General features: G+C 42.0%; 1 pseudogene; it reads left to right on the forward strand.

The window, feature by feature from the left end:
• The first annotated feature begins 23,910 nt into the window (after window positions 1–23,910).
• On the forward strand, window positions 23,911–24,989 carry LOC148119045 (uncharacterized; annotated as a pseudogene).
• Window positions 24,990–25,921: the final 932 nt, after the last annotated feature.

Consider the following 25,921-nt stretch of genomic DNA (forward strand, 5'->3'; position numbering starts at 1 on the left):
GAGAGAGAGAGAGAGAGAGAGAGAAGTATTTAGCTTAGCATACCTGTGACCTCACGTTAGTTCTGTTGATACTCATGGATCACAAATAACTAGATCACAAGGAACTAGAAGACTGACTTTCAAATGGCTGCAGTCTGTCCATGTAGCCTCTGTCGGCGGCCATCATCTTTCTCATTAAAACCCCCAGTGTCATACCTGACCTGTATGACAGTAACAGTGGAAGTGAGGTCAGGTTAACATCTCATTTATAAGTGGAATAACTGGGGTTTGGAGAGCCTTTCTTAAGGTCACATTGATGATAAATAATAGGATATAACATAGATGCCTGGCTCTTAATTTCGGAATCAAGGGCTCTTTATATCGCCTAGTGCTTCTGCAGTTTGTTATTGACAGGCTAAAGCACCTGAAGTCCTTGCTGGCCTCACTGAGGCAATCCCCTTTCCTTCTGAGGCCCATTCTTCACTTCCCATTGTGAACTTGGCATCTCCAACAGGTCTATGTGTACTTGAGTCTTGGCATCTCCTTGATCTTTGCCTGCCTCAGATACCCCTCATTTGCTCCTCTAATTCTCTCCTTCCCTCCTAGATGAGTTTTATTGAGCAGAGATGCACGGCTTGGAGCTATGCGATTCAGCACATGTCATACCCCATGTAACCGAACTAGGTGGGAGTGGTGGCCACGCTCACTTTTCTCCTGCATATATTGGCCGAATTCCAGCTTCTGTGGTAGACACAAGGTGAAACAGGAGCACCTCAGAGGGTCCAGCAATGGTAATTCCCAGCTGAGGCGGCTCGAATGAGAAATGTCCCCTATTTGCTCAGGTATCTGAATGCTTGGGTCCCCGTTTGTGGTGCTGTTTGGGTAGGTGGTGCAGTCTTTGCTAGAAGTATGTGGTTGAGAGCTGATTTTTAGAGTTCATAGCCTTGCCCTCTTCTGTATCTCTTCTTCAAGCTCGTGGCTGCAGATGTAATCTCTCAACTTTCTTCTTCTGCTGCCACCCACCTCACCACCTATTGTTATGGACTCTCCCTCTGGAACCCTTAGCTAAAACAAATTCTTTCTTCTACAGGATGCCTTGTTCATAGCATTTTGCCCCAGTAACAGGAAAAAAATCAACGACCGCTTGAAGATTGGAATGAATGAGATGATCTAGCCCCACCCCGTCCCCAATGGACTTTAATTCACCAAAGTTTTGCATGAAATCCTGAGGACTTTGGAGTCCCTGAGACCTATCTGTAAATTCCCCAGTCTTCCATGGCCAAGAGTTAGAGATTGGGTGGTGGTAGTGAAATAGTTCAACGTGAACACAAGGCAAGAAGTTAAAGGACACCTGGTTGCTGCCAGTTTAAAACCAAGGTGGGAAGACGAGAGTGATGTCCAGGAAATTCAGCCTGGAGGAAATGCTCAGAGTCCCAAGTGGAACTGGGGAGCAAAAGGGTCCTATATCTCAAGAGCGGAAGGTCTGTATCCTGAAATGGTCCTGGTCACACCTTCCTCAGAGTCACAAAAAGCTGGAAAGTTGATCGGTGGGTCCTTTCCACCTTTGTGTGGGCTTCTGCACCTCTGGGGAGGGATTTCACTTGCTGACAGAGCAGGGCCTCTTGAAACAACATCTGTTTAGCAATCCCCAGAGTTGGCTCCAGCTTGTACTGAAGACACAGATGGGAGAGGCAGGTGGGCCAGGAGGAAGCGGTTTGACAGCACCCTGAAAGAGGGACATTTAGCTTTGAAATCCCTCACCATACACAAGTAGATGTCTTAAACTCTATCTCTGTGAAAAATTGAAGACTGATAAGAAAAATCCTCTTCCCCTAATGGCTCTGGTTTCCCCTTGATTTCAAATCAGCAATTACCTAATATATTATTCCCTAAAGCATTTTTTTCTTCTGAAGAAAGAAATGTCCAGAAAATCAGCTTTTCAGTGTCCCCATAACGATATGGAAATAAAATGAGATCACTAGAGACCTTTACACTTAAAAAAAGACTCCATTTCCCACATGGAGACTCTTCAAGTGCCTCCACTGATTCCCATTCACAGCTAGAAGCTCAGGCAGGAGCGACTAACAGTTTCTTGGGACAGAACTGCTAGGGACATCTTAGAGTTGGAGACCATGGTTTGGAGACGTTAAATGACACCCCCAAGATCACACAGAAATCTCATTGTGGAACAGGCGGCTATGAACTTAACATTGGTTTTTTCTACACGTGAAAGCTAAGGAGAGCTAATACTCTGTGAAATGGGGCTGGTTTACGATGTAAAGATCCTCGCCTTTCCCCAGCCCCCAGCATCCTTGTCCCTGCAGTCCTTAGACACATCTAGATCTAAATTCCACTCTGGCATTCTGAACAACACAGCCCCCTCTCTCCACCTCCTACCCTCCAGGTTATTAGGTCTCTGCTGGTAGGTCAATTGGGTGCTGCTCTGAGAGCCAAGTATTGGGAAAATGAGCACAATCCAGAGACAAGTTGTCAAGGCTACAAGGGAGCAGCGACTCTTCTCAAGAGAGTCTATGACTCCACAGGAGTCAGAGGGTTTGCTGTCCCTCTGGGTCCTGCCAGCTTCCCAGCATGCACTGGGAGAATGTTACTGCCCCTCCCTTCTGCCCTCTCCTCCTGCAGCAGCCACCTGGAGCTGGCACCACCTGCTGCTAGCTGTTGACTCCCCTAGCAAATGGCCACAGGCACTTTGCAAAGCTGCCTTCCTTCTTGTCTTATCAGATAGAAGACACAGCATGCCTCAGAGATGGAAGTAATCACAGCTGTTTCTGACCCAATATTCTTGTTTGACCTGTGGGGAAACTGAGGCTCAGAAACAGACAGCAACTTCTCGAGTATCACAGTGTGTTTAAAAGGAATGAAAGGCTGGAGCAGGGACTCATGATCTAGTTCTCTTTGAACTATTTTGCTTTCTCAATCAAGGCAGAGACTAAGTGGCCTTGGAAGAGCCATTGCTCTCTCTGGGCCAGTCTCCTACTCTGTCAAGTCATGGTTTAGACTCCATAATCTAGGATTCTCTGCACTGTTCACTGATGTCAGAAATGACATCACAGTCTTTATGTCTTGGTGCAGGAGAATTGTCTGTATTCTGTCAATCATGTTTTAAATAAACGCTGATTGGCCAGGCAGGAGGTGTAGGCTTTAAAGTCAGACAGGAAGTGGAAATGATGCAAGGAGAGCAGGAGAATTCTGGGGAGGAGGAAGGTGATTCCTCCCACTCCTGCACAGATCACCGAAGCTGCAGCATGTGATCTGCCCCACTGAAAAAGGTACTGAGCCACATGACTAAAATAGATAAGAAAAATGGGTTAATCAAGATGTGAGAGTTAGCCAGTAAGAAGTCTGACCTAAAGGGCCAATCAGCTTTGTAACTTATAGAGATCTCAGTGTGATTTTTCTCTGAGACTGAACAGCTGGGGGGCATGGTGGGGCAGAAACCCCAACAAGCAGACCCGGCCTTTTCATGTTACAATGTCTACAAGAGGATCAGGATTGGACTTCTAAATCAAATCCTATATGCTCACTAGTTTTTGTTGGTGTCTTTGCAACAGCAATGGCATTTTCAGGAGCCCATCAAAGGCTTGGCTGGGATGGCCCTTGCATTATAGTGTACTCATCACTCTGCAGCTCTCCTCACAAGGTCCTTGTCACCACCCTAAATCCCCAGACAAATGTCTAGGTTTATCTACCTTAAGTCAGGTAATCTCTAACCCTCTTCTTGCTCAAAACTCAGCCACAGGTATTCAGGATTGATGCCAAACCCTCCAGAGACAATGTTAGATGCTTCACCCCAACAGTAACACCCAGTACCCTTCATCACCACCCTTCCCATTCTAGACCAATGGCTGTTCTCCTAGAGATCCTGAGTTCTATTCCTAGCAACAACATTGTGACTCACAACCATCTATAATGATATCTGGTGCCCTTTTATGGCATGCAAGCATACAGGCAGGCAAAGTACTGTATACATAATTAATAGGCAAATCTTTTAAAAATGCAAGTTGGGGAGGGAAAGGGTTTATTTGGCTTATACTTGTAGGACATAGTCCATTTTTGAGGGAAGTCAGAGCAGGAATTCAAGCAGAAACCTGGGACAGGGGCTATAGAGAGCTGCTGCATGTTGATTTGCTCACAGTTTATGCTTTGCTAATATTCATATACAACTCAGGGCCACCTGTCTAGGGAATAGTGTTGCCCACAGTGTGCCGATCCCTTGTTAATCAATTAGCAAGCAAGACAGACCTCCATCTACATGTCCACTAACCAATGTGATCTGAACACTTCTTCAACTGGGAGTCTATTGTCAGGTGACTCTGGGTTATATTAAGTTGACAAGCTAACTAAATCCCCTCCACTTCCACGTACATCTGTGATCACAGTGTTTCTCCAGCCTGTTTGAACGTCCCCATCTTCATACATATGGAAGACTTTTCTCTTTGTTCAGCCCTCTCCCTCCTTCCCACTTTCTCTAGCTTATCCCCTCATTCTTAGTCTCCATGGATACTTCCTCAACACTGAGGAAGGTCTCCCTGATTCTCCTTCTGCTCAGCCTCTGGTCCATGTTAGAATTATTTTTTTTGGTACATCTTCATGTTTATGGCTTGCCTCTGTTGTTGGGATGCAAACTTCCCAACTTGGGTATTGTTTTTCTTTGCCTCCTGTGTAACTGGAATATGGTTGGTTCCCTGTGCAGCTCAGGATGAAACGTGGTCCCTAGTGTGACAATGTTAAGAGATGGTGGGACCTGTAAGAACTGAGTAGGCTTGTGAGTGGGACTCATGGAGTTTTTATGGAACTGGGTTCATGGCCTCCCGTGAGACAGGCTCCATGAAGTGAGACTGTCGGTCAGTGTGGACTAGCTTCTGCACATCTCTGCTTGCTTTTCATCTCTCCTCATGAGCTCATGAAGCATAAAGGCCCCAGAAACTGAACAGAGGCCAATATCGGGTTCTTGAACTTTCTTTCCAGTGTCTGCAATGGAGGAGCTGATGAAATTTCCTCACTTTATACAGAACCCATTCTCGGGCATTCTATTGTAGCAACAGAGATGGATTAAGACAGCTCCACAGTGTCTCCTATGGAATCTGTCATGGAGGAGGCACCAGGTACTATCTGGAATACCTGGATAATGGACATTGACTATTGGCTGTTTGCTAGGGGAGCCTGATCATTATGGACCTCCAGGGAGCTGTCAATAAATGATTCTGAGTTCAAGCCATGGATGTCTGTTCATCACTGGATTTGCTGGACTGTCAACTTCTCTTAACGACAGAAGCCATTCCTAAGATTCTCAGTGGCCAGAGAGTCAGAGGATCATCCGCTGAGTCTAGATTGCCAGGGAAGTCACTTCCTGTCTCTGAATTTTAGTTATAATGACAGGCTGCAGGTGAGTGATTTCTAAAATGTGATTTCGCTTGTACTTTCCATTTAAAATTGGAAAATTTAAACATGGCAGGACACTCCAGCAGGACCTGAAAGGACCTCTCACTAAACCATACTCACCAAAACATGTTTTATTTTGATTGCTTTCCAGGAACTGTCTCAATGAGCCAGGAGGAGTGGGTGGATGCTACAGGTCAAGCTCAGGATGGTAAGTCAAGGCAGATTGTGGGGCAGGAGGGGTGGCTGAGAGCAGAGGCAGTGAGCAGGTTGGCAAGCCTGGTCTTCCAGGCTGTCTGCTGGTTCACTGGCCTTACTGTGGATGGTACAGAGACATCAAACACCAGCAATGAAGCCCTGCCCTTGAGTGGCACTGGAAGAAGCTCATTGCTGCCCATTCTTTGAGGAGATCTCAGTGGCTACTTCATGAGCACTCCTTTCTGTTGAGGCTATGTTAGGCCACTGCCTTGGCAGAATCATGCTCTGCCATGCCTTGCTCCTCACCTGTGCCACATTCTCCCTATTTTTCATGTCTTACTGGTCTTCTCCTACTCAGCTGTCTCTTCCTCCAGGAAGCCTCCTGACACCACCTCCCTTGAATCTAGATCAGGGATGGTTTCTTTACTTTTTTTTCTTTGTATGTGTGCATGTGTGTGTATGTTTGTGCATACATGCACATGTGTGTGTGCCTGTACACATTCACATTTGTGCAGGTGGCATTTGCAGAGACCAGAGATCAACTTGGAATCCATTGATTTGTCTGGCATGCCTTGTCAGTGAGCCTTGGGAATCCTCCCGTCTCTACGTTCATGGACTAGGAGTACATGTATGTACCTCTGTGCCTCACTTTGGAATGCTTTTTCCAGGGACCCAACTTAGCTTTCATGATTGCACAGAAGGTATTTTCCTGGGTGAGCCATATCCCCAATTCCCAGGGTTCTTTTATTATGTTCCCATAGCTCTGGGTGTTCTCTCAGAACACCCACTACAATGTTTCTTGATTTGATTGCTTCACTACCAGGAACACAAGTTGCTTGTGAGCAGGGACTCCGCGTCTTAGATTTTCAAGGGAATAAATGAGCGATGAATTAAGAAAAGAAACAAGGCTTGGCTTTCGAGGTCCAGCTCTTCAGTTGATCATCATGGGGCATGAATGGAATTGGACTGGAAGACCTTACCCTCCATTCAGGAACAGTAAAATGTGCTTTCAAGGCATGCAGTCTTCAGGGTGACAAACGCTGGGGATGGCAGATGTGTTCATTTTCAGAGTGTTACAAGCCTGCTCCACACTTATAAAACCAAGTCCTGAGTATATAGGAATGAGTGTAGATCAACAAGATATAAACAAGGCAACCCATTACCATCGGGAAATGCAATGAGGGGCCTCTCGCAGTTCCCCATGGTGAATGTGGTCCAATCATTTCCAGTCACTGCAGAGAACGTGCCTCTTCGGGATATTAGAAAGATCCATGCCTGTTGTTAAAAGCAATAATAGCCTGAGGATGAGTTAAATGTGGTGAATGAATCAAGAAATCTAAGAGGACAAAAGTAAACATATATTTTGGCAGACTTCTATAAATGAACAAATACCAAAGCTAAGAGTGTGTGTAAATGGCAAATTTATTACTGGCTTACTGGACACAGGTGCAGATGTAAGTATCATTACTCCAGACTCTTGGCATCTGCATTGGCCTCTTCATGAGGTAGATATTCAGTCCCTGGGAATTGGAACTCTATCTCGAGTAAGACAAAGCACAAGATGGGTTTAATGCATGGGGCCAGAAGGACAAATAGGAAAACTAAGGCCATATGTAGCCAATATTGCAGTGAATTTATGGGGCTGTGACCTATTGCACCAATGGAATACCCAAATTAACATTCCTGCTACTTCTAGAGCCTATATTTCTGAGGACAATATTACAAGATATTTCAGATGGTGAGAACCGGCTGTTAGAACTGTACAAGAACACAAAACAATTGATGGCCCTTCAGAGGTACCAACAGCCATGCCTCTAAAATGGTTGACTGAGAAACCAATATGGCCTAAGCAATGGCCTTTAGCTGAGGAAAAGTTGCAGGCTTTAGAACAGCTGGTACAAGAGCAATTAGATGCTCGACATATAGAAGAATCTACCAGCCCTTGGAAATCTCCTGTATTTGTTGTTAAGAAAAAATCTGGTAAATGGAGAATGGTGACATGTCTTAGGGATATCAACAAGATTATTCAACCTATGGGCCCTCTGCAATCTGAAATTCCTCTGCCTTCTCTGTTACCAAAGGGATGGCCTCTTATAGCTATTGATTTGAAAGATTGTTTCTTCACTATACCTTTATAAGAAAAAGATAGAGAAAAGTTTGCCTTCACAGTGCCTACTTATAATAACTCTCAGCCTACAAGGAGGTACCAGTGGACTGTCCTCCCACAAGGAATGTTGAACTCTCCAACCCTGTGTCAATATTTTGTAACCCTACCATTGGAAATAATATGCAAGCAATTTCCCAAGTCAATCATTTACCATTAGATGGACAATATCCTGTTGTCTGATCCAAACATAGATAACTTAAAAAGGCTGTTTGAAGAAGTAAAGATAGTTTTACCTAAATGGGGATTGCAAATTGCTCCTGAAAAAATCAGAGAGGAGATTCTGTTAATTATTTAGGTTATAAAATAGGTTTACAAAAAATTAAGACACAAAAGGCACAAATCAGGAGAGACAGGTTACGGACTTTTAATGACTTTCAAAGATTATTAGGAGACATTTCCAGCCTACGACCGACTGTTGGGACAACACCCGATCTAATAATTCATTTAAACAAGACCTTGGATGGTGATAAAGACTTAAACAGCCTCCAGAGAATTAACAGCTGAAGCAGAAAAAGAACTGACAATGGTTGAAGAAAAATTACAGGAGGCTCATGTGGACAAGGTAAATCCAAAGCTTAGCTGTATTCTCGTCATATTGCCTTCCAGAATTTCTCCTACAGGAATCTTGATGCAAAGAGATGATATTATCTTGGAATGGATCTTTTAGCCACATAAACCAAGTAAAAAATTAAAAATGTATGTGGAAAAAGCCTCTGAATTGATTATACAAGGAAAATTGAGACTTCGTCAATTAGCAGGTAGAGACCCAGCAGAAATTATAGTGCCTTTCACTGATGATGAGATAAAAAAAAAGTTGTGGGAAGACAATGAACCATGGCAAAAAGCTTGTGCTAATTTTCTGGGAGAAATTAATAACAATTATCTGAAAAGCAAGAGACTTAACTTTATAAAGAGAACTTCTTGGATTCTTCCTCGAATCATCCATGATTCTCCACTAACCGGAGCCCATACATTTTATACTGATGCTAATAAATCAGGGAAGACATGTTACAAATCAGAAGAATTGAGTAAAGTGGAACAAAGTCCTTATGATTCTGTCCAGAAGGCAGAATTACATGCCATTCTTATGGTGCTTAGGGATTTTAAAGAACCTTTTAATATAGTTACTGATTTGCAGTATGCAGAAAGAGTTATATTGCATATTGAAACTGCTGAATTTATACCTGATGATACAGAACTGACCTCATTGTTTATCCAGGTACAAGACGTGATCAGGAACAGGCTTTGCTCTATGTATATAACACACATTCAATCCCATATGGGTCTGCCAGGTCCTCTAGCACAAGGTAATGCAGATATTGATTAATTATTGATTGGTAGTGTGATGCAGGCATCTGAATTTTATAAAAAAAAAATCACGTCAATAGCAAAGACTTGAAGAAAGAGTTTTTTATTACATGGCAACAAGCTAAGGAGATTGTAAAGAAATGCCCTACTTGTTCTTTCTATAACCAAGCACCACTGTCTGCAGGGACTAATCGAAAGGGTACTCAAAGTAATGAAATCTGGCAGATGGATGTGTTCCACTTTGCAGAATTTGGCAATTTAAAATATGTACACCACGCAATTGACACGTATTCAGGTTTCCAATGGGCAATTGCTTTAAGCTCAGAAAAAGCTGATTCAGTAATCACTAATTTATTAGAAGTTATGGCCATCATGGGTATACCTGCACAAATAAAGACAGATAATGGTCCAGCTTATGTTTCTAGGAAAATGAAATGGTTTTTTGCTTATTACAATATTAAGCGTGTTACAGGTATACCAAACAATCCTACAGGTAAAGCAGTTATAGAAAGAACAAATCGAACTATAAAAGATATGTTGAACAAACAGAAAGGGGTGGAAAATACCCCCCAGAAATAGATTACATAATGCTTTATTAATCTTGAATTTTCTCAACACTAATGAGAAGGGGACAATGGCTGCAGAAAGACATTGGATAATGGAAAATCTGCTGAATTAAATCAACCAAATTATTTCAAGGATGTGCTGACCTCACAATGGAAGCCAGGAGATGTGTTGCATTGGGGAAGAGGTTTTGCTCTTGTTTCCACAGGAGAGGAAATATTGTGGATACCATCAAAATTAATAAAGGTTCGGTTTGAAGAGGAGAAGCCTCTTGGAAGAGATAAATAACAACTCATTCACAAGGATAATAATCACACCAAAGGTATATATATATAGATAGATAGATAGATAGATAGATAGATAGATAGATAGATAGATAGATAGATAGGTTGGGGTCAGGGTTCTGTTCTTATCGCCACAGGAAAACACTCATTTTCAAAGAATTCAAGGGACCCTGGATATTTGAATACTGATGGATAGAAACCATCTGCAAACCAAAGAGGATCAGCAAAAAGCCAAATAGTTTAGGTAAGTATTACTATTTTTTTAGTATGTACTAATGTGCATTTATTTATAACTATGTAGAGCTGGTTATAAAGTTGGACTATGGCTCAGTCCCTCTTCATTTCCAAGCCTGTTGATAAGAGATATCCCAGAGTTTCTATCTCATGTTTAGAGCCAAGATATGGGACAGAATAATAATAATAATAATAATAATAATAATAATAATAATAATAATAATAAGTAGATAAATTTTATTTGTCTTTCTTCACATCTGTTTCTGTCTTTATTAATATATATGTCTGTATATGTCTTCGTAGATAATGATTAACTTTCCCATAACAAACAATAAATTTTCCTGCAGCAATCTTTAAAGTTTCTAGGATGAAGATGGGGCCCCACAACATCAACTCCACCTGGTTACTATGACATCATAATGTTTATAGCACTACTTTTAGACCTGTTTTTTGGTACCAGCTGCACAAGACAGCTGTACAATGGTGCACAATTTTTGACAACACTCTGGCCAGACTCCTCAAAACACTCAGAGACTATTTGCAACTTTCTCACACCAAATGTTAATATTGGAATTTTACCATCATTTATTTTCACAGGACCCCCTAAGAAAAAGGTTGCCCCCATGACAGCTGGAAGCAATTTTAGTGGATGACGTCCCCTCTCCCAGTAGAGTTTGCCCTCAGGTTTAGGGACATCATTTAGGGGTTGGTTGTAATTGATATAGGGAAGAGGGGATGGGGGAGGTATTTTATAGGCTCAGGGGTGTTTATTATTATTTTTGTGAAAAAAAGGATTAATTGGTAATGGGATAATAATATATTGATATTTGTGAGTTATTGTTTTTAGAACATTGTATTGGTGTTGATTCTTGTACATTGATATATTGAATATTGTATGTGAGTATGCTTCTATCTCTATTTGTATTGATATACATATATTTACATTTCCACCTCTGATTAAGACATTTATATATTGTTTATGTAATGATATGCATTGTTTACATTCTTAGGTCATTGTCCTCATTCATTGCACAGTTGTTTATTCTCTTAGTCTTCAAGTTAGATAGATATTGAGAATTATAAAGGCTAATCAGGTTCTTTAGATACATAGAGATTACATTTAGTATAGATAGTATAACCTTCAACCTCTTTGAAGAGCTGTGAAAAATGGCCTTTAATTTAACCTAGAATTTCATGCTAACGAGACACAGTCACTCCTGGCATCACTGCTCTACTCCCGAGAGAACGCTGAGCACCAAAGACACTCCATTTGGAGCTTGTCTTCTTCTTGGCAGAACTGGCCTTTCAGCAAAGAAAAAGCCCATACCTCGACCACTGACAGAATTACAGAATATCTATAAATGGATAAAAACAGAATTGTCTTATCTTGCCAAGACAGGGTAAGAGAGTCCTAAAAGGTTTCTTGCCTTTGAAAAAGGGCATGTCAGTTACATCAGGCCTTAGCCAAAGTTGGTTGACTCAACATTGCAAACGAGACTTTGGGTGATTGCCCAGGTAATCAGTTGTCTCTTCCATTTGTTGCACATTTCGGAAGTTTCCCGCTTGTACTTCCGGGCTGCTTGAGTAAAATTATTTCCCTTCTCAGATCTTTGATGGAGTTGAAGATTAGATAGTTGTAGTTACCCTTTACATTATTTAGACTCCTTGAAATAGAGTGTTTAGTAAAACTTTTGTTATATGTTTCTTGCTTAATACTATTTGTTGTTTGTAATTTTTTATATTTGGTATCTGTTCCTACTGTATATAGTTGTATTGGGTTTAGTTCTATCTTGTTTAGACAAAGGGGGAAATGATGGGGAATCTCAGCCTATCACATTCTGCTTAAGGTGTGGCCCCCTCAGGCCACACAAAACAAATAAAAGATCAAAGTCCCTTGCCACTTCCTCTCTCTTTGGTTCCTGACTCATTTGGTGTTCGTGGGATCACTGGTTTTGTAAGTTTTTCCTCATTTATTAAAAGCTAAATCTTTTGTATTGAATTGGTCTGGTTAATTATCGATCGACCACGCCCACTACAACCGATCCCTGGCATCCCAGCTCAGTGTTGCCTAGCACTAAAGTCAATGTTCTTTATATAGAGAACATGTTCTGAACACAAGACATCTAAGGTGCTTGGGTACTGTGACAATTAAAATAGATTGCCAAGTTGATGGAGTCTAGAATTACCTCTGAGACAAACCTCTGGACACGTCTGTAAGCTTCCAGGCGGGGTTAACTGAGATGAGGCGGTCCTCTCTCCACATGGGTGGTGCCACTCCATGGGTTCTACACTGAGTTAAAGGAGAAAGTGAGCTGAACACCAGCATCCATCTCTGTCTGCTTTCTGGCCACAGACAAAATGTGACTGACTGGCCCATTCTCCTGCTGCCATGATATCCCCACCACCATGTTACAGATGGTGAATGCACAGAAAGCTTGAGAAAGCTTGGAAAAGAATAGAGTACAGTATGTTTTCTTGGTAGCAGCTGAAAGACCTGGATAAATCCAAATCCCCCTAGCAGGAAAACATAGGACCAAAAATCTAAGCAGGGAGGGAAGAATCAGAAATCTAGGATTACCTGGTTCAGTGTTTCAGGAACTAGCTGAAGATAAAGTTAAATTGTAATCTTGAGAATAATCTTGAGAAACAGGGATCTTCCACCCTTGTGATTATTATTGGTATTTTTGGGATACTGTGTTTCAGGAACTAGCTGATTATAATCTTGAATAACCTTGAGAAACAGGGAGTTGCCCCCTTGTGATCATCACTGGACCTCCCAACCCCTTTCAGATTACTGGGCTGTGGTTTCTTCCCTTAAAAACCCCTTTTCCCAGCTACTCAGGGTCGAACTCTTCCTCTGTGTGGGTTATGAGTCTCAGCCCCAGTGCAGTGATTCCTGTCTTCCTGTCGATTAAACCTCATGTGATTCCAGGAAGGACAGTCTCTCATGAGTTACTGGGGGGGTCATGCTATCCTGAGAATTGAGTAAGAGTCTCTCCACTGAGGGTCTTTCACAGCAATTGCTCAGGTGTACTCTGCTTGCTAGAGGCAAGCAAGGCTCTCATTTAAGAGAGGTTTCCTGACTCAGCTTTAGCTGCAAAACCCTTCAGCTCATTAAGAAGTCCTGCCACGAAACACTTAAATGGTGTTGATGAAAAGCTGACCGCATACTTTTCAGATTTCAGCCATAGCAGGAAAAAAGCTGTGCCATTTTTAAATGCCAGCTTTCTGGACCATCCTGCCAGTGTAAACTCTGACTCTGTCAGGCAGGCAGTCTGACTGAGTGTGGTCTGTGAGCAGAATGCTGCAGTTTGCTTGCTGGCAGGGACCTTGAAACACCATAGAGTTGTGGCAATAAAAATGGCTATGGTTGCTACCACTGCCATGAGGCTGGAAAGGTAAGGAATGGGCTGGATCTAGCCGTCATAACAACAGTTTTAATCCTACCTATATTGTTTGGCAAATTAAAGACTCATGTGGTCATAAAAAGAGAGAGAGATACAGTAAATAGAGATTAAAAGACGATAAAACCTCCAAATGGTTTACTATGTGCTAAAAAAATATTTGGAGGCTAAAATTTAAAGTTCTGAAAGAAAGAATGAAAGAAAGAAAAAAAGAAAGAAAGAAAGAAAGAAAGAAAGAAAGAAAGAAAGAAAGAGAGTAGTTGGGTGTGGTGTACACACCTTTAATTCCAACACTTGGGAAGCAGAGGTAGATTGACCTCTGTGACTTCAAGGTGTGGTAGCACATACCTTTAATCCCAGCACTTGGGAGGCAGAGACAAGTGGATCTCTGTGAGTTCATGGATGGCCTGGTCTACAGAGTTATTCCAGGACAAAGATATATGAAAAACCTGTCTCAAAAAGTAAAAATAAAAGAAATAGCGGTTAAAATAAAGCTGCACAAAGATGGAAAATACACAGAGAATCTTGATACTGTATACTATTATGCTCTCTTTGAATTGTTGCTCTGAGGAAGGAGCAACAACTGCTAAAAGACTTTTGTTTATAAATGCTGCTGAATTAATCCAAGATAGGTATTTTGAAAATACCTTAGCTTCAAAATTGAAGTCAAATGGTATGCTACTTTGGAGAAGAGATTTTGCTTTTGTTTCCACAGGAAATGAGAGGCTGTGGATTTATTCTGACCTAAGAAAAATCAGATTTGATCAAGGAAGACCATCCGAGAAATCCCCGGTAGGAACATATGGTCCGGATGTCTGAGTTCTACATCCAGAACTGATTCAAGACTGCTGCCTGAGATGATTGAGACTCACAGGATACTCCAGTCAGGACTTGATTATAACTCTAAATTTTCTTTAGGTCCCCATAAGATTATCAGCACCCCCAATAAGCAGGAAGTAGCCTGGAAAACTACACCCACATTCCCCAAAAAATGGACTATGGATATTTTCCTTTGTTAAAAAAAAAGAGGGGGAAATGGTGTGGGAGAATTGTCTATAATCTGTCAATCATATCCAGACTCAGCTGTTGGCTTCTAGGTCAGCCTTAGCTACATGAAACCTCATCTTGAAAATATGCATTGACACATGGTGGCTCACAACTGTCAAAGTAGAAGAGGGAAAGCAGATTTATTCTTAATAAGCCAGGCATGGTGGTATGGGCCTGAATCTCCAGCATTTGGGAAACAGAAGCCAGAGAGTTCAGAAGCAGCCTGGATTACAAAAGAATCTGGGCCCCCAAAACACAGGGAAAGGCAGTTATTCTTGGCCTGTGGTCTCATTTCTAAGAAAGTACAAGGGAGAGGAGTGGGAGGTCAAGGCCACTTGGGGCTACTTAGGAAATATGAGGCCAGCCGGAGCTACTGAGAAACTGTTTGAACAAAAAACAAATAAGGAGCCAGTTGGTGAGTGGTGCACACTTTTAGTTCCAGCACTGGAGAGGCAGAGGCAAGAGGATTTCTGTGAGTTTGAGGCCAGCATGGTCTGTAAGAGCTAGTTCCAAACAGGCTCCAAAGCAACAGAGAAACCCTGTGGGGAGTGGGGGATGATCAAACAAACAAATAAGGTGATAAAATGCTAAGTACATGTAGGATGTGACCTTATTGGAAGGAGTATAGAAATAGGACAGGGAGAGCTCACACTGAGGTTAGACAGATGAGGGTGTGTGTGCATGGTGTTTATTCCCTGTACCCACTGAGACCAAAAGAAGACATTGCACCCCTTGGAACTGGAGTAACAGATGGTTATGTAGGTGCTAGGAACCAAAGTTGAGTTCTCTGCAGGAGCAACAAGTGCTTCTAAGTACTGAACCATGCCTCTTTTTATGTATATGAATGTTTGCCTCTGTGTGTGTGTGTGTGTGTGTGTGTGTGTGTGTGTGTGTGTGTGTGCATGCACACGTGAGTGCGCACCATGTACATGCCTGGTGCCGCCCCGATCAGATTCCCTGGAATTAGTTCTATAGACAGTTGTGAGCTGCCATGTGGATCCTGGGAACAAACCTGGGTCCTGGAAGAGCAGTCTGCATTCTTAACTGTTGAGCTGACTCTTTCAGCCCTGCCCTTCTTTCTTCCTCTTCCTCTTTCTTCTCTCTTTAAGATTTATTTTTTGGTTATGTGTGATTTGGCTGTATTTATGCATGTACACCACATTCATGCCTGATGTCCACAGAGGTCAGAAGAGGGCGCTGGGTCTCCTGAAGATGGAGTGACCAATGACTGAGCTATCATGTGGGTTAGGGACCAAACCCAGGTCTTCTAAAGGAACAAGTGCTCTTAACGGCTGAACCATCTCTCCACCATCCCCATCTATACCCCTTTCCACACTAATTTGTACCTCTCCTTGTATCTGTCTTAGTATATTGTTTCTTTCTTAGAATTGGTTAATTACAGTCAAGCTGTTAAATATGTAGAACCAGAATTGTTCATGATGTTCCTTTGTGGTCCCTTTTATTTTCCTTTAGATTTTTATCAGTGGGTCCTCTTATCATAGGTATTGGTGGTTTCTAGATTGTCTTCTTTTTGTGCATTTTATTTGTGTGTGTGTGTGTGTGTGTGTGTGTGATATGTGTACATGTGGAGGTCAGACATTCAGAAATCAGTACTCCTCCCACCGTGCGTCCCACCCACGGATTGAACTCCCTCACCAGGTTTGGCTGCAAGCACTTCCTCTTGTCCACCTTCCCTTTTTAAGTTTGACAAGAATTTTATCAAATCTCATCCACCTTCTCAAAAAATGGGCTTTTTCTTTTTTTGTTTTCTTGAGTTTAATTTCTCATGTTCGCTGGGCATGGTGGCAGACAGTTTAATCTCAGCCCTGGGGAGGCAGAGGCAGGCAGATCTCAGTGAGTTCAAGACTAGCTTGGTCTGCAAAGGGAGTGCCAGGACAGTCAGAGTGAAACCCTGTCTTGAAAAAACAAACAAACAAAAAACCGGGTAACTTCTCATGTTCTTGGGACTGTCATAGTTTTGAAGATGTCTGTGTGTGAGCCAGATAGTAGTAGTGCACACTTTTAATCCCAGCACTCAGGGAGGCAGAGGCAGGCGGATCTCTGAGTTTGAGGCCAGCCTGGTCTACAGAAAGAGTTTCAGGAAAGCCAGAGATACACAAAGAAACCTTGTCTGGAAAAAACAAAACAAAGGATTACATGAGTGCATTGCTTAGGAAGGCCAGAAGAGGGTGCTAGATCCCCTGGAGCTAGGATTGCAGGTGACTGCTGGGCATCCCCTCGAGTGAGTGCCTCAGCAGTAGAGACATTGCTACCCACTCCCACCCCAATGTAACATGACACCGCGTTAGAAACAGGTTTTGCGTTTGTGTGTGTGTGTGTGTGTGTGTGTGTGTGAACAGCTGACTGCATTAGCGTTGTTTGATGCCAGTATTCCTTGTTTCTCTCAAGATTCTGTACTCTGCAGGTACTTTAGGTGTTCCACCCTTTCAGTTAGAGCTAGAAGTATATGCATCTCTTTTCATATATTTTGTTTTCCATATTTTTTAAGGGAAAATGTTTATTTCAGCTCAGTTCCTATTTACAGTTGATCATGGAGGGGATGTCATGGTACAGGAGCTTGAAGGAGATGGTCATCTTTGAAATGATTGGCTTCTATTTATATACCTCTGGATGCTATGGGATGACAGGCTATGCCACCAAAACCTGGCTTCTATTTCTTCACCATCTCTGTTGATTGTTTGAGTTTTTGTTGTAAAATTGTGTGTGGGGGGTGTTGTTTGTATCTGTGTACCACATGCATGTAGTGCACACAGATCAAAGAGGGCGTCAGATCCCCTGGAACTGGACTTAGATTGATGTGAGCCACCACGTGCATCCTAGGGATTGAACAAAAAATGCTCCTGACCACCAAGTGCTTTCCCTAGAGCTAGTAATGTTACTTTTATCAATGATGATGCTGATTGTTGGGTGTGGGGTACACATGCCATCAGACATGTGTACATAAAAGAATAACTGAGAGGAGTCAGTTCTCTCCAGGGGTCAGGCTCAGGTCACAGATTTGCACAGCAAGCACTTGGGCCCACTGAACAGTCCATCCAGGCCAGGCTCCTGGTGTGATTCTCCCATTATTTAAGTTGGTGGAATCCATTCCCAAATTCAGATCCTAGATACCAGGAGAGGTTGAACTGTGTGAACAGGCTGCTCACAGACCATCTTGAAATGCTGTAACATGAGTGAGCCTGCTTGATGGGGGGTTTTCTGTCCTGCCTGGCCCCCCAGCTCTGGTCCCATAAAAAAATAACACAAAGGATTCTGTAAGTTATAAAGCTGATTGGCCCATTAGGTCTTGCTACTTATTAGTTAACTCTCACATCTTGATTAACCCATTTTTCTGATCTATTTTAGCCATATGGCTCAGTACCTTTTTCAGTGGGGCAGATCACATGCTGCAGCTTCGGTGGTCTGTGCAGGAGTAGGAGAAATCACCTTCCTCCTCCCCAGAATTCTCCTGCTCTACTTGCATCATTTCCACTTCCTGTCTGGTTTTCCCACCTACACCTCCTGCCAGGCCAATCAGCGTTTATTCAAAACATGATTGACAGAATACAGGCAATTCTCCTGCACCAGATGCTTACTCACCCCTTTAGCACTGTAGACAGTAGCACTGTGTTAAGTCCAGTGCTGAGGAGGTGGTAAGTTCCAGCTGGATGACTCATCAGGTGAAGGTGCTTGCTGCTAAGTCTTGTGACCTGATCCCTAAGACCCACATGGTAGAAGGACAGAACTGCTCCCAGTGGGTTGTCCTCTTGTAAGCACCCACACTTATTCACAGGCCACCTGATACAGCAGCCAGGAAGACTGGGGCTGTGACAGTTTTTGCTGAGAGCAATGAGACTTTTTATACCTTTATCAGAAAAAATATAATGGCCCTGCCAGGATCAGTACAGTTGTAGTTGCTAGGATACAGTGATGTTTGCAAAGTTTACAGACTACACAAGATAAATGTCTAAGACCAATTATCCTGAAATCTCCCATGAGATTTTGAGGAATCATACAGAGAAACACAAGGCAGTCTGAGAGCCTTACTGCCTGAGGGAAGAACCGAGAGGCCAAGGTGCCCCAGGAGCCGTGCACTCTGACCTGGAAAACCCAAGATGCATTTTTCTCAGGGCAGCTAGGCCAGGCTGCCTCCATGGTTCCCTACAATTTTTTACTTTTTAATTTTAGGGCAAGCAGACATAGAGTAGCAAATCAATCTCAGGGCTGTAATGCTTTCCATGTAGCCAATTACAAACCTCCCAGAGACATTCCTTGGACCATAATTTAGAAGTTCAATTAGAGATCAAAATAATAATAATAATGACCAAAATTCTTTGCTAGGTTTTGTGCAGCAATGGATGAAGGTAATTCATCTCATTTGAATATTCAATAATTATTTCATCATGCAGGACCTGGGCATTAATACTCAAATTGTCATGTGACCATCTTTGCCTTTCCATCCCTTCTATCTTATTTACTTAAAAATTTTAAATTTGGACAAGAATGGCCTCATTGCTATGGAATGGTTTTGGGTCCCTCAAAACAACTCAGGATCTTGTTCCTTTGGCCTGGGGGGGAGTACCAGGCATGTACATAGTGTGCACACATGTGCACGCACACACACAGAGGCAAACATTCATATACATAAAAGGAGGCATGGTTCAGTACTTAGAAGCACTTGCTGCTCCGCAGAGAACTCAACTTTGGTTCCTTGCACCTACATAACTATCTGTTACTCCAGTTTCAAGAGGTGCAATGTCTTCTTTTGGCCTCTGTGAGTACAGGGAATATACACCATGCACACACACCCTCATCTGCTTAACTTCAGTGTGGGTTCTCACCTCCAATTCCTGTACTCCTTCCAATAAGGAACTCAAGTTCTGTGGCTTCTGAAACTCTCATACTGACTTACTTGCAGGGAAATACCAATGAACATAAATAAAAATAAACTATATATTTTTTAAAAAGAAAATAAAATATTATGAGGAGTAGCCACAATACCTTACTCCCCCTCATTGTTTTTAAATAATGTTTAAGCTGTCTTAGCTCTTTCCACAAAAGGTTGACCTGAGGGTTATGTGGAATGCCTGTGATAGGGTTTGTATCAAACCGTTGGCAAAATTACTGAAAAGACTTGGCAGTCTATACAGGAGAATTGTCAGTTTTCAATGATTTATAGGGCCATACATTTTTATTATTTTGGTAGAAAACAATATCCATATAATGTATAATGAAAGCAAGAAGAAATAATTAAAACAGTAGCAATGAGCCAGGTAGTGGTGGTGCACACCTTTAATTCTGGATCTTTGAGTTCAAGGCCAGCCTGATCTACAGAGATAGTTCCAGGATAGACTCCAAAGCTACAGAGAAATGCTGAAAGAAAAGCAGTAAACAACAAACTTTTGACATAAAGTTGGGCTGTTTATCATTTCTTTTTCTTATTGAATGACTGCCAGTAGTTGCGGTTCCACCAGCCCTTCAGTGGCCACAGCCAGAGATAGCCCTTCAGTGTGTGAAGGACCAGCCTAAGGACAGAAGCAGATATGAGAAGGCAGATGGCACTGTGGCATGCAGCGTTAGCATTCTCAGCCAGTTGCTAGGCAGTAATCATTCCTGCCTCCCCAACAACCCCAAGAAAGATGGGAAACCAAGTCTCGCTCTGTCTCATCAGGGCCCCTGTCTAAGTTTAGAAAGTTCCTCTGTCATTCTTCCAGAATCTGGTAACTAACACCATGCAGGGAGTACCATTTGTCCATAATCCTCAGGAGGATATGTGAGCATCACAATACATGTCTTCTCCTGTTAGTATCTCAGAAGTTACAGGCACGTTATTTTGTTGGTTTCTGATATTTCTAAATTCTAAGATGTCAGTTTCTTTAACATCTCTATGAATAAGTCAGTCCCCTACAGTAAATATTTACCCCCAGTAAGACAAACTTTAGCAGTTGGCTTTTGTTTGTTTTGCTTGCAACAAGGGGTTGAATCTCATTGGCTCCATGGAATTAAAAATGTTAATAGATTTTCTTTGAAATTAAATTATCCCTCAAATCTGGTGTAAAATGCAACAAGACTAGAAACTAGGGTCATATTAATTCTTGTTCCACTGAGAAAATAGAGGGTTGGATAAAGCTTTCCTAATTGCTTCAACCTTGAAGCAATCTTGAATAAGTAAAAAGCAGTTACAGTGTTTGCATGGCCATTTAAATCTTTAATTTCTAAATTACATGTACCATCTGAATTTTCTTTTCATTCTTCATTTGATTTACATCCCAACCACAGTTTCCCTTTTCTCCTCTGCCTCCCCTAAACTATCCTCTCCATTTCTATTTGGAAAAGGGCGGGCCTTCTGTGGATAGTATAGTGAACAAACATGGTATGTCAAACTGTAGTAAGACTAGGAACCTCGACTTGTATTAAGGCGGGGCAAGGCAACCAGTATGAGGAAAAAGTTTTATCCTGACCTCCATATGTGTTTACAATATGAGATCAACACACAAAAAAATGTACAATTTTAAAACTATAAATAAAGCCTGTTTTGTGCTCACCACAATGAAGATATCATGCTTAATTTTTTTTCACTTTGTCACATTGAAAGCACAGCATTTCACTGTCTATTGTTGACATCATTAGTGAGGCTACCACCTGGCTTTTATAAAATATATAAAAAGAGCTGGGCAGTGGCGGCACCCGTCTTTAATACCAGCACTTAGGAGGTAGAGGCAGGTGAATCTCGATTATTTCAAGGCCAGCTGCCTGCCTGGTCTACGAAGTGAGTGCCAGTGTGAGTGTGTGTGTGTGTGTGTGTGTGTGTGTGTGTGTGTGTGTGTGTGTGTAAACTGAGAGGCTAAGAACAAGATTTTTTAATATTCCATCTTCTTAAACATATTCTGTTGCAAATTGGTTAGATTATTCTGTGTAAAGCTTGAATAGCTATATAAAAAAAGAAAACATGTGGTTTTAATGTCTTAAAAAAGGCAAGCTTTTGCTAAGATCCTCCAGTCAGAGGAAAGAAAAGCTTCCCCAGAAATAGAAACAAGAAGAGATGGTGTAAAGGGAGCACCTTGTCCATTCTGAGTACACAGACCTGCTAAAGACCCTTAAAGCTTAAATAAAGCAGGTGTAAAATTCCTGAGTTATTGTCCTGCCTTGTTACCATCAGGCATTTCCCTCAGCTGGGAAGAGAAAGTCACCTCATGTTGTCTCCTGGTCTGTCTCTTGGGCACAATGTATCAGAGACTTGTACCCTGATGTAGGAGTTATTTCTCCTATGGAGGATGAGAACACACACAACAACAACAACAACTTCAGTGAGAGATGAAGTGAAGCAGGGAAGTTTTCATCCTGAGAAACTGCACTTGATGACAAGGGGTTAAGAGCAGAGGAAATTGAAGCTGTAGGTAGTGGAGCAAAATTACCACATGGGGGAGGAAAAAAACCTCAATAAAAGAGACACTAAACACTCCATGTATCTTTGGGTTTTAATTTTTCTTATCCCCATGTTGGTTTTTTTTCTAATCACTTTCATTTTTAATTTTAACTGTCTTTTGTTTTTTTGACATTTTTGAGGGTTTCTCTGTGGCGCTTTGGAGCCTGTCCTGGAACTCGCTCTGTAGTCCAGGCTGGCCTTGAACTCACGAGGTCCTGCCTGTTTCTGACTCTGGAGTGCTGTGACTGGATTTAAAGGTGTGCACCACCTTGCCCAGCTACAAATAATTTTTTTAATGTTTGGAGTTATACACACTATTGTCTGCGCTTACAAATGAAAGGTTGCTCCTTCTGTTTATCTATCCTAATTAGCTGTAATTGTCAACTTGACCAGCCTAGAGTCATCTAAGAGGGAGTCTCAGTTGAAGGATTTCCAAGACCAGACCAGACAGACGTGGTCTTTTAAGAAAATTGTCTTGACCTGGATGGGGGAGGGGAGACCTTGGACTTTCCACAGGGCAGGGAACCCTGACTGCTCTGAGGGAAGGGGAGAGGGAATGGGGGGAGTGGGAGGAAAATGAGAGGAGGTGGACATTTTTAATAAATAAACAAAATTGTCTTGATAGTAGATTGATATAGTACAATGCAGTTCACTGTCGCAACAACATTGCCTGGACAGATGGTCCTGGGCTGTATATTTATTTTTTTAAAAAAAAAAACTAGCTGCATGTGAGCTATCAGTGTTTCTCCGTAGTTTCTGTCCTCAATTCCCACTTGAGTCTGTGCCCTGGTTACCTTCGATGATGGACTGTAACCTGGAAGTATAAGCCAAGTAAACTCTTACCTCAGTTAACTTTTCTGTTGCTGTGAAGGGACACTATAACCAAGGCAACTTAGAAAAGAAAACATTTAATTAAGAGCTTGCTTACAGTTTCATAGGATGGGTCCATGACCATCATTGCAGGGAACATGGTGGCAGGCAGGCAGGCAGGCAGGCAAACAGACATAGTACTGGAGTTGTAGCTGAGAGCTTATATCTGATCCACACACAGGAAACAGCACATTGAGAATGGCATGCATGGGCTTTAAAAAGCACAACCCCAGTGAAACCTCTAAATCCTTCCTTAAAAAGTTCCACTGACTGAGAACCAAGCATTGAAATATGTGAACCAGTGGGGACATTTGCATTCAAACCATCACACATTCTTTCTTCACCTAAGTTGCTTTTGGTCAGAGTGTTTCATCACAGCAGCAGAAATCAAACTAGAACACTGTTTGTTGTGTGAAATTACAGTTGCAGTGTGGGAAGAAGTGTAGATGATAGTTCTTGTTACCAAGTCCTGGAACTGATTGAAGCCTTATCCTCTCAGCATAGTATCAATGAACAATAAATACCAGCAACTGCTGATCTCCTTGTTTGTGGTAACATAGTCCCATATGTTTCAGGATTCGATAACCTTTGAGGATGTGGCTGTGTACTTTACCAAGGAAGAGTGGGCCTTACTGGACATTTTCCAGAAGAATCTCTACAGAGATGTGATGCAGGAAACCTACAGGAACCTGACTTCTCTAGGTGAGCATGACATTGCTGCTTCATGCCCTGGAGGAGGGCCTTACCATTGTCATTAGTCTGAGACATGGCTGTGCCCATGTCAGCAATGTGCATTCTCTCAGGATTTTGTCTCTTTACACATTTACTCCAGGACTTCCTTGTCTGCCCACACTTTGGGGGCATAAATGCCTAAAATACCTTGTGAATGTTCCCAGTATAAATCTAATATCTACTAATAAGTATAAAATTGTTACTAAGCAAACTCTTAGGATTATATTTCTTAATTCTTACAGAATCCAAATGGTAAAGAGAGACCATGAACTTAGAGACAATGACCAGTGTAGAGAAATCATGGCTCAAGATCCTGTCGGTATCACAAACAAGAAAATGCCTGAACCAAAGCTTCCTGAGTGTCATATCAGTCAGTCCCTAAAGAGACATGTTACATTCAACCCTCAAAACAGACCATGTGACTATCAGTAATATGTAAAGAAATACTGTGAATGTAGAACATGTGGTAAAGTCTTTATGTGTCCCAGCTCCCTTAAAAATCATAAAAAGATCCACAGTAGAGAGAAACCTTACAAATGTCTGCATTTTGAGAAAGCCTTTAGTGCTTCTGTGCTGAAAGCTTCTGTGCTGAAAGGCATATGCTAACTCATAGTGCAGACAGGCATAAATGCAAGCTGTGCGGGGAAATATTTCCTAATGCGGATACCCTTCAGGGACATATAATAATTCACTCCAGAGAGATGCCTGAATGTAAGGATTGTGGGAGAATGTTCTGGACTTCCAGTTCCCTCGATCTGCATAAAAGGCTTCATACAACAGAAAAAATGCAGGAAAACGTTCAAGAATTATTGTTCCTTGATACTACATGAAAGGATTCACTCTGGGGAGAAGCCCTATGAATGTAAGCAGTGTGGGAAGACCTTCACTTCTGGGCATTGTGCAAGAAGACACTTAGGGACTCACAGTGGAGCCTGACCTTACAAGTGTGAGGTGTGTGGGAAAGCTTATCTATGTGTCTATTCCCTTTGGAATCATGAAAAAAAAAGCCATGCCAAAGAGAAACTTTATGAATGTGTGCAGTGTGGAAAAACCTTTAAATATAGTGCTTCCTTATGAAACCATTTGACCACTCACACTGGGGAAAGCCGTATGAATGTAAGGAGTGTGGGAAAACCTTCAGTTGTTCCAGTTACATTCAGAATCACATGAGAACACACGGGCAGCCCTATAAATGTGAAGAATGTGGTAAGGCATTCTCATACTCCAAGAGTCTTCAAAGACACATGAATGTACACAGTCGATTGGTGGAAAGCTTTCAGTATGAGGTAGAGGCTGAGTATGAGAAGAAGAATGCCACACGTTCAAGCTCATGCTCAAAAAGAGCCTGTGAGTGCAGTGAGTCTGCACTGGTTAGATGAGCCACAGTTTGGTGTGCCAGAGCCTATGAGTTGAAAGCATGTTGGGAAGCCTTTGAGCACTGAGGACTTAACTGGAGATGAATACTGACCTGGAAAAGTTTTTTGCACATCCTTGATAGCATACATGGAAAGACAGTGGAGAGACAATCTATCACTTTTAGCAGTATGGGGAACATTTTACCTTGAATTCCCAGTGTGGGAAAGTCTTCAATAGGTTCCACCACACACCCAGACTCTCTAAATGGATGAATACTTGGACTCTTGAAATGTTAACATGTTCAAATCCCTGAAATGAAGCTGAGTCCCCAAATCTCATAAACCTAAGAAGTATAAAACCCGCTGTGTCAGTATACTGTGGATTTCGGATTCTTAGTCATAATTCTTTTGGTACTTTTTGTTAAGTTATACGTAATTTTTAAGTACTTTTGTAATTAATGAGCCAGTAAAATTTGACTTTGTAAATGTCCAGATTTTTGTCATAGTTCTCAACTGTCCAGGTGTGATTGTACTTTGTCATTTGTTTCTATGGCAAAAAAAAAAAAAAAAGAAAAAAGAATGTCTTTTTCCAGCACAAAATTTACTCGGTCCTTTGTACTTTGCCACTTTTTATGCTTGTTATGTCATGGGAGGGGGTGTGTGCACATGTGTCAGCTGCCTGCAGAGCTCAGAAGAGAGCATTAAATCCCCTCGAGCTGATCTTAGGTGACACAGACACTCTGTAAGCTCTGAGTCCTCCAGCCCTGCATGTTTCTGGGGAATGTTCTCATGGAGCTGTAGTGGTGTCTCATAGAAGCATCCCTGGCTAAAACGCTGGCACTACGGATCTGTTTGTTCGTGATGTTGCTTTGAAAATTGGCTTTCTTAGGGGAGCCATTCAGTGGCTTAGTGTCCTGGACTCAGTACCCTAGCACTGCGAATGAGTTGGTGCTGTG

Source organism: Myodes glareolus, chromosome 18 (assembly GCF_982192425.1).
Source record: "Myodes glareolus chromosome 18, mMyoGla1.1, whole genome shotgun sequence".
Classification (NCBI taxonomy): Eukaryota; Metazoa; Chordata; class Mammalia; order Rodentia; family Cricetidae; genus Myodes; species Myodes glareolus.